A 15,446-nucleotide genomic window follows, 5' to 3' on the forward strand; every position below is an offset into this window, starting at 1 on the left:
AAAAACAAAGAGGAGAGAAGGTTGGAGATGACAACCTGCCATTCGGCCCAATTCCTTTCAAGCATGTTCACTGGGAGGAGAAGCAAGAGCTGTGTTGGCACCGGGTCTTTAGGTATCCACTTCATGACAGAGGACGGGTCTGCCCATGTACACACGTGCACCCACAACACACACATGCTTCATTTCTCTGTATACTGCATAAATTCCTAACATTTCACTTCTTGTGCTGTACAGTATTTACCTATTTGATGACATTTTGCATCTCTCTGGTAGATCAGAGTTTCAAAATATGTGGAGAAGATGGATAATGGATGAAAATGGAAGCAATGCTACCATTTGAGATGAAATGAAATCCCAGGGTTGTCAACACTCTAATTCAAGCAGCAATGGGGGGAAAGACAAAATAATGGATGGGTGTCTGGGGCTCCTGAAACAAAGTACCACAAACTGGATGCTTAAAACAGAAATTTCTTCCTGCACGGTTCTGAAGGCTACAAGTCTGCAATCAGGACATTGGCAGGACCGTGCCCTCCACCCTACCCCACCCCCGGAAGGCTCAAAGGCAGAGAGGAACCTTCTTTGTCCCCTCTAGCTTCTGCTGGGAGAAGGCAATGGCACCCCACTCCAGTACTCCTGCCTGGAAAATCCCATGGACGGAGGAACCTGGAAGGCTGCAGTCCGTGGGGTCGCTGAGGGTCAGACATGACTGAGTGACTTCACTTTCACTTTTCACTTTCATGCATTGGAGAGGGAAATGACAACCCACTCCAGTGTTCTTGCCTGGAGAATCTCAGGGACGGGGGAGCCTGGTGGGCTACCGTCTATGGGGTCGCACAAAGTCGGACACGACTGAAGTGACTTAGCAGCAGCAGCAGCTTCTGCTGGTTGCTGGTAATCTGGAGAACTGTTTTATATAATCAAGATTGCTGGGAGAAATATCAACAACCCCAGATACACCGATGATACCACTCTAATGGTAGAAAGTGAAGAGGAACTACAGAGCTTCTTGATGAGGGTGAAAAAAGACAGTGAAAAAGCTGGTCTAAAATTCAACATTCAGAAAACTAATATCATGGCATCTGGTCCCATCACTTCATGGCAAATAGATGGGGAAACAATGGAAACAGTGACAGACTGTATTTTCTTGGGCTCTAAAACCACTGTGGATGGTGACTGCAGCCATGAAATTAAAAGATGCTTGCTCCTTGGAAAGAAAGCTATGATCAACCTAGACAGCATATTAAAAAGCAGAGATATCACTTTGCTAACAAAGGTACCTCTAATCAAAACTACAGGTTTTCCAGTAGCCATGTATGGATGTGACAGTTGGACCATTAAGAAGGCTGAGCACTGAAGAATTGATGCTTTTTTTTTTCTTTTTTTAATCTCTTTTTAAAAAATTAATTAATTTATTTTTTGGAGGCTAATTACTTTACAATATTGTGTTGGTTTTGCCATACATTGACATGAATCTGCCACGGGTATACATGTGTTCCCCATCTTTTGAACTGTGGTGCTGGATAAAACTCTTGAGAGTCCCTTGGACTGCAAGGAGATCAAACCAATCAATCCTACAGGAAATCAAGCCTGAATATTCACTGGAAGGACTGATGCTAAAACTGAAGCTCCAATACTCTGGCTACTTGATGCGAAGAGCTGACTCTTTGGAAAGACCTTCATGCTGGGAAAGATTGAGGGCACGAGAAGAAGGGGGTGACAGAGGATGAGATGGTTGGATGGCATCATTGACTCAACAGACTTGAGTTTGAGCGAACTCCAGGAGATAGTGAAGGACAGGAAAGCCTGGTGTGTTGCAGTCTACGGGGTCGCAAAGAGTTGGACATGACTTAGCAACTGAACGACAACAACAAAAACAACTCCAGAGCATGGTGAGAAATTCTAAAAAAAATGGAGATAAGTCTTCAAGGAACTAGCAACTGAGGTGGGAAGATGAATAAATATAAGACAAGTTAAACAGCAATAAAGATAATGAATAGGTATAAGTTAAATACACAAAGCAAACTGCTTTCCATTTACTGATTATCTGCTATGTGCCAGGCACTGTTCTAAGCACAGATGAACTCCTTCAATACTGCCAACAACCTCATAAGCCAACTACTAATATTCCTTCATATGAAAACACCCAACCCTGAGAATAGGAAGGTTAAATGTGGCCACTAAAAACGTTTGCAGTTGGAAATCAAACCCAGGCAGCCTGATCCTCGTCCCCACTATACCCACTAACAGATGTCTGTTGCTCTAAATTCTCTAATTGATGATCAAATTAAAAAATGAAAATGTTATGCCTCCTGCTTACACAGCTGAATAAAAAAATTTTTTTTGGAATCCCATTTCTATGTAATAAAATTTGATGGTCACAAAAAAGAACATTAGCCTTCATTTTAAGCATGATTAACCAAACAGCAACTCCTCCCCCCACACACAAATCCATGTCTGTGAGACCCTGAGGTAGTATATTCCCTCTTGTTTAACTGCAGTAGTACTCTGTATCATGAAAGAGTCTTTTCAAACTATATTTAAAAAGAAGGACAAAGTTTAATGAGGGTTCAAAATGTCTATCAGAGCACATGTAGCTAGATGAGTTATTCTACGAAGTTGTCCCTTTGGATGGTATGCACTTATTCCAGCAACACAGTCACTATGAAAAATATTCTTCCAATTCTTTTGAAATTGCTTTTAGAGCTTAAAGCTACATAAGACACCATCTCATGAATTTTTACTATATCTCAATTTTTAAACAAAAAACAATGCTTCCTACAGCATGAGTGCCCATTCTCTTTAATAGAGGAGGCGCAAAATGATTTTATCCTGAAGCCAAATGCCAAGTCCTTACTCACAGGATATTTTGTAAAAGTTGTCATGGTCTCTGAAGGCAATTCCAAAGAAGAGTTCCAAAAATGGGTTGGATAATTTTGATTTGTAGCTACCTGTCCCTTCTCTCAAGGGCTAGAAGAAAAAGCAGCAAGTGGGGTTTCCCAATGTTGCCTAGGGTCTCCCAATTGTTAAAAATGCTGGGCTTCATACTCCTTAATTAGTCCTAATTTATCAATACAAGGGCAGGTTGACCCTGAAAGTTAACAGAGATCAGCAGCAGGACTAGTAGCCTGGGCAACAGGCCCTTTGCCATAGTAGTTAAAGGAGTGTCTAAAAGGAATCTACAAAGACTGGCTTCATTAAAAAGCCTTGGAATTTCAGGAGAGACCTGCAGTTGTATATTATCATATGTGAAACAGATCACCAGTCCAGGTTCGATGCATGAGACAGGGTGCTCGGGGCTGGTGCACGGGGATGACCCAGAGGGACGGGATGGGGAGGGAGGTGGAACGGGGGCTCAGGATGGGGAACACATGTACACCCGTGGCAGATTTATGTCAATGTACGGCAAAACCACTACAATACTGTAATTAGCCTCCAATTAAAATAAATAAATTAAAAAGAGAGAGAGAGAGAACTGCGGTGACTCAAAACATGGACAATGGTATCTTCCTACTAGGGGCAGTTACCTATTATTCCAGCCACAAATACAAGCGGCTATCCATCCCTGCTCTAAACACACACACACACACACACACACACACACACACACACACACACACACTCTTCAAGAACTTGGCACTATTAGCAGGTAGAAAGCTTTGACAGATATAGAAGAAATAATCTAAGAAAAATGGCAGAAATAAGTCAAGGAGATGAAGAGGAACCAAAAGCAGTGTCAATAAAATGGTAAAGAAAGAAGGTAAATTCCAGTACGCTAAAAATGACACGTATGAATCTGACACAGAATTGCCATGGCTTTTGAAGGAGCAATACAGTCGGCCCTCCATACCTGTGGATGCATAACCCACAGATATGGAGTGCTGATTATGCGACTTGAGTATCCACGGATTCTGACATTTACAATGGGTCCTGGAACCAAACCCCTGTGAATACTGAGGAATGATTGCATATGCTGCTGTACAGAAAAAAAAAAAAAAAAAGAATTCCCAAGCTCCAGTTGGAAATTCTACTATCAACACAAAGGAGAAAAAGCTGGGTACTGATAGTTGATAAAAGTATGAATGTGATGATATGCAGTCAACAGGGCTATTCTCGAGGTATACTATCTTCCTGAAGATTACATCTGAGACATAGCTTCTACAAACATAATTCAGCATCTAATAATGATTTAAAAAAAATCTCAGCAAACTAGGAATAGATAAGGTAACCTGTGGAAAATCTATAATTAACTCTACTTAACGGTGAAAGATGCAATGTTTTCCCACTACGTGTGGGAACAAGGCAGGGTTGGTTGCTCTTATTGCTTGCATTCAATATATTTTAGAGATCCTAGCAACTTTAATAAGACAAGAGAAAGAAATAAAAGATATAAAACACTAGAAGGAAGAATTGAAATTGTGTTTGCAGACAACATGATCATTCATATAAAAAATCCTAAGAACACTACAGGAAAACTACTAGAACTAGTAAATTTACTAGAAAGTATGCTGGAAAATCTCATGGATGGAGGAGCCTGGTGGGCTGCAGTCCATGGGGTCGCTGAGAGTCTGACATGACTGAGCGACTTCACTTTCACTTTTCACTTTCATGCATCGGAGGAAGAAATGGCAACCCACTCCAATGTTCTTGCTTGGAAAATCCCAGGGACGGGGGAGCCTGGTGGGCTGCCGTCTATGGGGTCGTACAGGGTCAGACATGACTGAAGCGACTTAGCAGCAGCAGCAGCATGCATGCATGATATAAGTCTGCATGATATACATTATCAACATTAAAAATTATATTTGTATCACTGAAAAGTGAAAGTGCTACTCACTCAGTCATGTCCAACTCTTTGCGACCCCATGGACTATAGCCCACCAGGCTCCTCTGTCCATGGAATTCTCCAGGCAAGAATACTGGAGTGGGTAGCCATTCCCTTCTCCAGGGCATCTTCCCAATCCAGGGATTGAACCCAGGTCTCCACACTGCAGACAGATTCTTTTTCATCTGAGCCACCAAGGAAGCCCCATTTGTATCATTAGCAATGAACAAATGAACACTGAAGTATAAAAATATCATCTGCATAAATAAAAATGAAATATTTAGGGATATATTTAACAAAATGTGCACAAGATCCATACACTGAAAACTATAAAGCACTGCTGAGAGAAATTAAAGGCCTAAATACATGGACAAACATATCATGCTCACAGATGGGAAGACTCAATATTGTTATGTCATCAATATTGATCCATAGATTCAACACAATCTCTATCAATTCCCAATAGGCTTTGTCATAGAACCAACAAGATGATTCTGAAATTTATATTAAAAAGCAAAGGACCAAGAATGGCCAAAATAATCTTGAGGGGTGGGAAATTAAAAAAGAACAAACTTGGAGTACTTCCACTACCCAATTTCCAGACTTGCAATACTTCAGTAATTAAGACTGTGTAGTTCTGGCCTAATATTAGACATAGAGATGAACGGAGCAGTCCAGAATTAGATCCATCTTTTGGAGGTCCTAGGAATGGTCAATTGTCTAGTCTTTTACACAAATGATACTGGAACAATTTGACATTCATATGGAAATAAGTGAATCTTGACCCTTACTTGAAACAACATACAAAATTAACTTGAAATGAAGCACATAAGTATTAGTTTTATACTGTTGCATACAAACTTAGTAGCTGTAAACAACACGTTAATTTTCTCACTGTTTGTATGGGTGGTGGGTCAGAAGTCCAGGCATGTCTTAACTTCATCCTCTGCTCAGAAGTCTCAGAAGGCTGCATACTCAAGGGAAGCAATTACACAGGGTACAAACATGGAGGGGCAGCAGTCGGGGGACCACCTTTGAGTCAACCTACCAAAACAGGTCTAAACAAAGAGCTAAAACCGCAAAAGTCTAGAGGGAGACACGGGGAAATCTTTGTGAACTTACGTTAGGCAAAAGTTTTTTAGAGAACACAAAAAGCATAAACCATAAAAGAAAAAACCCAATAACTGGACTTCATCAAAATTAAAAATCTTTGCTCTTTCAAAGGCACAGCTAAGAAAATGGAACAGTAAACCACAGTCCAGGAGAAAATACTTGCAAATTACCTAATTAAGGCCTTGTATCCAAAATACATAAAGAACTAATGGACAATCCAATAAGAAACACGCAAAAGATCTGAGCAGACACCTCATCAAAGAAGATATATGAATGGTCAAAAAGCACATGAAGACATACTCACCATCATTAGTCAATAGGAATATGCAAAATAAAACCTCAATGAGCTACTATTACACACCCACTGGAATGGCTGCAATTTAACAGGACAGATGATAACAAATGTTAGTGAAAATGTGACAAGCAGAACTCTCATACTTGACTCTGCCACTGGGATGGGAATGCAAAATGGCACAGATACTTGGGAGAACAGGGTGACAGTTTCCTATAAAGTACAAGAAAGTATCCTAAGCATATGGCCCAGCAATGCCACATTTAAGTGTTTGCACAAGACAAATGAAAACATTAATCCACACAAAGACTTGTAAGCAAATGCTCATGGCAACTTTACATTCATAATTGACAAAAACGCTGAATTAACTCACACGTTCATGAACTAGTGAACAGACATATTGTTAAAGCCATACTATGGAATATACTTGGCAAAAGAAAGTAAAAACTGCTGATACACAATGAATGACAAAACGTGGATGAATATAAAAAACTTTACATTAAATGAAAGAAGCCAGCCACACAGTGCTATCTATATAAACCCACCCTCAACACACTTAAAAGAACTACTAGTATTCAGACCACATTCTCTGACCATCATGCAGCTACCTTAGAAATCACTTCTAAAAATTTACCTAGAAAAGGTATTTGTAAATTAAAACACAAACTTCTAAACAACTCACAGGTGAATGAAATAATCACAATGGAAATCAGAATATATTAGAACTAAATAATAGTAAAAAGACTGTTTTGAAAAATCCAAGCAGCAAAATAAATCCAAAGAAAGAAGAAAGGAGAAAATGTAGAGGAGAGAGATTTCCAGGGTATATTTTAAGTGAAGAAAGCAAGGGGCCAAAGACTGTATGTAGTATGCTTTTTTGGTGTAAGAAAAGGGAGGAAATGCAATGAGTGTGAGTGTGTCTGTGTGTATGTATACGCATGCACACCAGCTCAAATTTGCAAAAGAAACATAGAAGAATGAACTAAAAACTAATAACATTGATTACAGTGGCTAGGAGAAACAGCATGCCTGGCAGGAGACATGAGTTAAAGGAAAGCTTTTCAGAATATACCTTGATATAAATTTGACTTTCAGATTACGCAGTTTCATTAAAGTTAATCAGAAAGAAGCTTGAGAATATAATTATGCTCATTCTTTTCTACACAGTGACAAACTTCATAGTCTGCATAACCACAACCAACAAACCTTTGGTAAGACTCATCAAGAAAAAAAGGAGAAGGCACAAGTAAACAAAATGAAGATTTAAGAATGAAAAGACAGACATAACTACAGACATGGCAGCTAGTAAGTGGTAGTTTAAAACATTTCCACACCAAAGCACCAGGCATGGCTGGCTCTGGGGCAAGTTCTACTAAATATTCAAGGAAAAAACAACTCCAATTTTATACACTTTTCCAGAGACCAGAAAAGGGAATGCTCTCATTCACTTTATAAAGCTAGCAAAAAGGCACTAAACTAGGCAAAGACAGTAAAGCAAAATTAAAGCACAATCTCACTCACAAATACAGATGTAAAAATCCTGAAGAAAACATTACCAAACCAACCCAGCAATAAGAAATAATATCCATGCCAGCCATGCAAACCTGGTTAATGCTACCAAGTTATATGAGAAAATCCCTTAAGACAGACCATCACATCAACCTGTTTAAAGGGTTGGGGACAAATCATAAAGGCAGAAACGGGGGTTGATAAAACTCGACATCCATTTGCACCAAACAACCCCTCCCCCCACCCCCGAAAAAAAGGGCACTAGGAATGTGCCTACGCAAATCCTAAAGTCAACAAAACACTTTGTGGTGAAATTCAGAAAACATCGTGCCTTCTCCACTACAGATCCTGGGCCCCACCTCAAACCTATTGAATCAGAATCTCCAGGTTGGCTGCCAGGGAACGTGGAGTTTGGGAACCACCCTCCAGTGATTCTGGAGCACAGGCTCCTCGGAGTCCCAGCGCAGCTGCCAGCATCCTTGTCACCTGCCTGTGAGAGGAAGCCCGTCCCTGTCCCCCGGAGTCAGAATCTGCACTTCAGCCCCAAGGCCGCTGGTTTTCGGTGCTAGAGAAGCTGGGGACAGCTGCTCTGGAGCTCAGTGGCCCGCCAGAATCTCCCAGAAGACTTTTTAAAAATGAGGAGGTCTGATCTCTATCACCCCTCACCACCATCCCCATCAAATAAATCTGAATGTCTGGGTGGGGCCAGGGCATCAGGTCCTTAAGGCTCTCCAGGTGATTCTAATGAGCAGCCAGGGGGACAAACCATGGGGTGGCAGGCCCACAGCAAAAGGGAGCATCCATCTGGGGGCTCAGCTGAGCCAGAGGAGAGGCGTCCCTTGAGTCCTTTGAAGATGTCCCCAAGAAAGAAGCTTGCATTCCTCACCTCTGCCAACCACAACTTCTCAGTATAGCTTACCAAGCTGAGGCCCAGAGAGGAAGTCTCAGTAAAGAAGTGGGGATGTTGTGAGGATCCAAATGAGATCGGAAGAGCACACCAGGCAGAGGGCTCCGCACTGAGTACAGTGACGGTCAATGCAACTTACTACCCAGGCAGCAGAGGCTCCAACTGCTCTTCCGGCCTTGAGAGCAAATCTGATGACATCATCAGCAAATCAAGGCCAAAATGTATCTCTCAAAGCTGCGCTGTCCAAAGCTGGAGCCACTGGCAAGCAGAGCTTGAAACATGGCTAGTCCAAACTGAGGCCTGCTACAGATGTAAAATACATGCTGGATTTCGACAACCTTCATGCAAATAAGATGAGGGGAGCATCTCACTGTCATACTGATTACATGTTGAAATAATATTTTGGACATATTGGGCTGAATAACATACATTGTAAAATTGACTTCATCTGTCTTTTTTTGATGTGGCTACTAGGAAAACGGATGACACATGTGGCTTGAGTTATTTTTCAAATGAACAGCATGGTCAGTCCCAAAGGATCAGGAAGCAAGCTGGGATGTGAACTGCCACTCAGACCACACTTCTCGAACTGTCATTTACATACAGATCAGCTGGGGGTCTTCTTCACCTGCAGATTCTGGTTGTGCAGGTCTGGGGGGGCCTAAGAGTTTGCATGTCTCCTAAGTTCCCAGGGGCAGGGGCATCAGAACAATTTTATCAACAAGGAAAAACTGTTTTGTGGAGCAGGCCTGATGAGAGGCTCTGGGGAAAGGATCACGTCACTTCAGAGTTGATAATAGCGAAGAAAGGAAATGGCCAGCAGGGTCACACTCAGCCTCAACTTGAAAAAATCAGTTGTTAGGCCTCACAGCAAGGGCTACAGAGAGGTGAGGGCCAGCTCCGACTGCCCTCCATCTGGGACTCCCACTCGCTCCGACAGACCCAGCAGCACTGCCTTGTGCAAGGCAACTCAGGACCGGGAAGCTCAAAATGGAACTCCAACTTGGGGCTCTTCTATCCTTCCTGCCACAGTGACAAGGACCACAGCCTCCTGGGTGCACTGAAACTAAGTGCAAATCTTTCTTCTTTCTTCTCATGGTGATGCATGGATGGTACTGACCCATCTCGGCCAGGGGCACTTCTGCACAGTAGGGACATTTCCTCTTCCAGTCAAACAGCTGGCTGATTCCAGGCCTGCTGGAATGAACCCTGACAGCTCTGTCCCCACCTAAGTCATCCCAGGGCCACAAGGAACTTGAGGGTCATACAAGGGCATTGCAAGCCCCACCGGCTGATGCTAAGAATCCCCTTTATGACCCACCCCACCCGCTGAAGGTGAAAGTAGGACAGCCCGAGGGTTAGCCCATTGCACTGGGAGAGGCTCTGGGAAGCACACAGTGGCCTCCTTCTCACAAAATGCCCAAGGACAAGATAGCAACATGTAACAGTTATCACAAGCTGAAGAAAGGCATCCTGTGCAGCCAAGGTCTGAGGGCAGGGAACAAGAGCTGAATGAGTTACTTTTATTTTTACTTTCAATTATTACCCTTCAACTTCCCTTACTCCTCCCTACCCGCCCCCACCTCCCCCAACACGTCAACGAGCAAAGCAAAAAAACAAACCTAAACTCAAACTGCCAGTGACAACAGTCCCCAAAGAAATGGGTGGGCAAACAACCCATGGGACCTCTCCCCCAACAGGACTCAGAGCTTTCTTATTCATTGGCTAATTGACCATGGAAAGAAAGACTAAGCAGGAGCTCCCTTTCATCTAGTACCAGGATCTTTAGACCAACAACAGAATTTGCTGAAATGAACACACCCCAACAATTCTAAGCTATGCACCCTTGTCCAGTTCAAGTCAAAGAACGTTCACTAAACATCTCCTCCGTGCATGGGGCATGTTAGGGTTCTCTTGCCCAGAAAACTGTCTCCAACCTCAGCTTATGGAGTCATCTCAAGATACTGAGAAACATTCAAAGAGCATTTGGCCCCCATCCTGTTGGAAGGGAAGGTGCGGTGGACCTGGAGAGCAATGAGTCCCTGGACTGCTTCCAACCCGAGCCCCAGGAGTGGAGGAACTCGGCAGGGCATCAAGCTGCATTGAGAAGCTGAGGTAAGGTGTTGATTTGAAAAATGAAAGCCTTCCATTCTGAGACAGAAGAGGCAGGCAATATTCCCTGGTGCAGAGATGACCTCACTATTGCCCTGGGATTGTTGGTGACACAGCACTATGATTTTAGGAATCAACAAAATGGAAGCTCACACGGTGTACCAGTGGCTTCAGGTCCATCTGAGAGACTCAACAAAACACGTGCATGTTTCAGTGCTGACAGAAGTGGGCTTGGGCAAAGAGATCACACCCCCAGCGAGGATGCGCCAAGAACCAGAAGGATGCTGCCCTCTCACACCAGTTCTCCCAATAGCGATGGCTTACATAACACATGGATGCCATAATAATAATGCCCTACAGTCAGCAAAGGATGCTGATGCACACTGGCTCCCCTGAAGAGCTCTGGGACCTTGGAGGTACAGGCTGCCTTAGGTCTATCTTACAAAGATGAGCCAACAGCAGCGAGGAGAAAAGACTTGTCCAGTGTTACAGGGCTAAGAAGGGGCTTTCTACCATCTCCCACAGACACAAGGCTCCTTTACTCTTCCTTGCTCCTTGGGTAGAAATAGAAAGCACTAGTACATGATGCCAATTTTCTAAAGAGATGCCTGCCACGTTCTTAAAAAGGATGCCACCCTCCTGGTGGTCCTGTGGATAAATCCACCGTAAACATTTAATAAAAAAACTATCCTCTGACTACAGGATGGCAACTGGATCTCACCTGACTAATGCCAACTGGGTCTCCTGGTCCTCTCTGGCTCTCAAAGCAGAGGAATGGAAAGAAAACCTCTCTTATTCTATTCTTGTCTATAGCCACAAACAAAATATGGGCTCAAGTAATTTCTGAGTCCAAATAGTAAACAGAACTTAGGTGGGCAAGAACTGTGTGTGCTGCTGACAATGTCATCTTAAACTTAATGCTGGGGTCAACAATGAAATGCAGAAAAATGTCTAGAAAACCATGCTCATCAGATTTCCAAACATTTCATGAGACATGGCTAATATTTTTCTTCTTTAAAAGAAAGGAGTCCCACGTAGCTCAAGCCAGTAACAGTTAACATTTCTTGAGTGCCTACTATGTGTAAGATGCTATTATAAGCATCTCATATACCTTATCCTGCAGGCCTGCCAACAACCCTGGGAGGAAGGGACTACTGTTACTATCTTCATTTTACAGATAAGGAAGCTGAGGCACAGAGGTAAGGAGCTCACTTGACGTTACAAAGCCAATAGTACAGCCAGGACCCAAATCCTGAGTCAACACCTTAAAGGCGAACAACAGGGGCTGTCCCCTATCTGCCAAAAAGTAATAATGAACCGAGAAACTAGAAAATAAAGAAAGCAGAACTTCAAAGAGGTCAGAAACAGGGAAGGGCAATTACTAGCTAGTAATGAAAACAACCTCTTATTCTTTTATAAAGTTGAAAAAACTTTAGAAATAACGAGAAACTCTGGCCTTTTGAAATCCTTGGCCACCACTTCAGATTGTCACAGAAGCCTTGAAGAGGCTCCGCTTTCTCCTTATTTTGCAGTCCTCAATAAGACCGAGAACCCCATGTTCTTTCAGTGGTTTTTAAAGTAACTACATTTTGTTAATCCTTTCATTTAGGAACAAAGAATATTGGCATATTTTTTTGGTAACTTTAATGATTTTTTGGAACCTGTAAAAATGAAAACATTTACTTTGATGCCACTGAACATACAGAAAAGGAAAGAACTGAGAGGGTACTAAGCAGATGAACTTTAAGTTACCATTTTATTGGCACTCTTCTTCTGAGGAAGTTGGGTGTCTCTTGACTCTAGAGCTAATTTCAAAATGAACTAGTTTCTTAACTAAGCACAACACAAGGATTGAGGTCTCCTTCCCAAGGTAGGTTCCCAGTACAAACCAGCATGCAGGAAGAGATAGCTGTGTCAGGTAGCTCCCAACCAGCAGACACTGGCATAGGGTTAACACCCAACCCTTACCTCAGTCAGTAGGGCCTTTCGTAGCAGGAGTGAGGCAGCTACTGAGACAATGAAGGATGAGAAGCTCACTTCCCTGGGTGTTTGAAACCACTTACTATTTGCCTGGGGTGGGGCAGAGGGAATGCAAGTAAAAATGAGGCTGTGACAAACTTACATCCAAGAGGCAATCGCTGGAGAAATGATGACCTCCCAAAGGATCTCCTGGATTCAGACAGATTTACTTTTGGATATGGTGATTTGCTTTAATGGAGCAGCAGCTGACCATCTAACACTAGCGATGCTAAGTAATACCCAACCCCCTCACAAGCATGCTGGCCTGCTAGATGGTCATCTTAGAGTTTCAGAGCTCTGTTCTTCCTCAGTGCTCATCTCTGTTGGAAAATATATCATTGTTTATTTTTTTTATTGTCTGCTTCCCCACACAGAAGCTCTAGAAGGCAGGGACCTTGTCAGTGGCGCTGTCTGTTATCTTCCTAGCACTCAGGACTCTACAGGCACTGCATGGGCATTCTGAGTTTAATGAATGAAACCAATGACAGCTTGATAATCAATACAACTTCTAACTTTAAGGTAAGGAGACCAATGGTTACTGGACTTACTAGACTCTAGTAAGTCATACTAGACTTGACCATGAATGCATGGTCAGCTAAGTCATCTCAGCCGTGTCCAACTCTGTGACCTCATGGACTCCTCTGTCCATGGAGTTCTCCAGGCAAGAATATTGGAGTGGGTCGCCATGCCCTCTTCCAGGGGATCTTCCTGACACAGGGACTGAACTTGCATCTCATGTCTCCTGTATTGGCAGTGGGTTCTATACCACTAGTGCCATCTGGGAAGCCCCAGACTTGACCATACTAGACTCTAAAAGCCTCCTCGAATGCTCTCCACTTTCAAGTACCTCGAGAAACTGTTACACACTGGCAGGATCTCTGGTTTGAACTTACTCCATGCTGTGGAATCTCTTGACGCTATGCTGGGTTTTGCGAAACAGTCAAAAAGTCATTCAGAGTCAAATCTAGTGAACAAGTGATCATGCCCAATATATATGTTGGGTGAAAAAGAAAATGTGTCTATAAAAGAAGCCTTAAGAGTCTGGTAAACAGGTTTTGAAGGCAATTCAAAAAAATGGTTTGAACTACAGCAAAGTTGCTGGCTCAGTCTCCATAGACTCTAGGGTGGATACTTTACAAAGAACAAAATTGAGCTGTGATAAAAGCCACCCAGGCTAGAGGGATGCTATGATGCCCCCAGAAACCTGACTTGTAATATAAACTTTGCCATTAATTTTGCCACGTTAGTTAACCTCTCTGGGCTTTAGCTTCCCCATCGAGCAAACAAGTGAAGTATACACACTTAAAGGTCCTAGTCAATTCTAATATACCCTGATTCCATTCTTGTGCAGGTCTACTATGTCTGTTTAATAACCAGTCCCAATCCACTTCGCTTCATACTTTGCATGCCTCTATAAAGCCCGTGATTTAGTTTTTGCAGCAAACTGATTTCATATTTGCTTAGGCAAAAACTAAAATTAGTTTTCACTTCCTGAGCGCAGCAAGACAGTTAAGGGAGGCCACTCGGCAAAGGGCGCTTGCAATCGTGCCTGTATATACTTCCGACTGCGTATCAGGGAACTAACCGTTTGCTCCTCAAATCTCCCGTCAACTGTTGCAAAAGCAGATAAAGCTCCCGTGTGTGACACAGAAACACCAGTCGGGAGCGCCGATCAAGGCTTCGCGGACAGTGCCGGCCGGCGGCCCCTCCGCCGGACCCACGGGGGATGAGGCAGAGAGACATCCGCCCCGCCCGGAGGGTCAGGGCGAGGACCAGCCGCGGCGCGTCGCGGGGGAGGCAGGGCGGCTGCCCAGCCCGTTTGCCGCCCCGGGACGGGGAAGCAAAGTCCGGGCAGCGGCCGCGACGCCCCCACTCCCCCACCCTCCCGGCCAGCCTGCCCGATTCCTGTCCCGACCTTCGCCCGCTGCCAGCCCGGGACCTTGGGCAGGGAGAACGAGAGAAGCCGGAGGCACCTGCCTGCTGCTCCCCGGCCCCAGCCCTGGCTGGCCGGACAGCGAAGGCACTTGGGCTAACCGCCCCCCTCCACCCACTCCTGAGGATACTTCAAGGCCCCGTGGGACCTGCCGGCCCCAGGAGTCACAACTTCGTCCTCCCTGTCCCACCACCACGGCTTCCCGCAGTACCCGGCTCCGAGCCAGGCCAGCCGCGAGCGCGCACCCACCTCGGGGTCCAGGCGCCACCGCCGTTGCCAGGCTGCTCGGCTCCCGGGCCCTGCTCCGCCCCCTCCAGGCCCCGCCCCCTGCGGCCTCCCCGCCCTTGGCCACCGCCCGCCGCCCTCCTCCGCGAGCGGGTTGGTGGGCGTGCGTCACGTGCCAGGGGCGGGGCCGGCAGAGGGAGCCGGCTAAGCCCGAGGAGCAGCTCCTGTTCGCCCAGGAGGCTGCTGGGAAACCCTCTTTGAGGGGCCCGGTGAGTGGAAGCAGCTGGGAGTTGTAGTTCTAAATACAGTACCGGGAATGGGCGGGACCAAGATGCTAGGGGCCACCCTGTTAGAAGTTGGGCTAGAGTCCGAGCGGAGGCTGTTGGGTAGTGTAGTCCTAGAATTTTTCTCTGCGTCTCGCTGTTTTTCCCCAGTAAAGGGGAAATTCAGAGAGAAAACTTCTCTAGATAAAACTTCAGCGGGCGTCGCTAAACTGAGCTTTTTGGGGACTCAGGGT

General features: G+C 44.5%; 1 protein-coding gene across 8 annotated transcripts in view; it reads right to left on the bottom strand.

The window, feature by feature from the left end:
- MTM1 (myotubularin 1) overlaps positions 1 to 15,014 on the bottom strand; it is a 92,460-nt gene extending 77,446 nt beyond the window's left edge. For 3 of the 8 annotated variants that reach the window (XM_086386271.1, XM_086386269.1, XM_086386273.1), the window contains exons 1-2: positions 14,954 to 15,014; positions 12,721 to 12,822 (exon numbers count right to left, since the gene is read on the bottom strand). The gene's annotated coding sequence lies outside the window, so the exon portion shown is untranslated. Of the gene's footprint in view, positions 1 to 8,223; positions 12,516 to 12,720; positions 12,823 to 14,953 lie in introns of those variants that run through there. The other 5 variants (XM_086386275.1, XM_086386270.1, XM_086386267.1 and 2 more) reach the window with 2 other exon arrangements.
- Between the last annotated feature and the right edge of the window lie 432 nt (positions 15,015 to 15,446).

This window comes from Bos grunniens, chromosome X (assembly GCF_055505025.1).
Source record: "Bos grunniens cultivar Pamir isolate PY7600 chromosome X, Bosgru_T2T1.0, whole genome shotgun sequence".
NCBI classification, from domain to species: domain Eukaryota; kingdom Metazoa; phylum Chordata; class Mammalia; order Artiodactyla; family Bovidae; genus Bos; species Bos grunniens.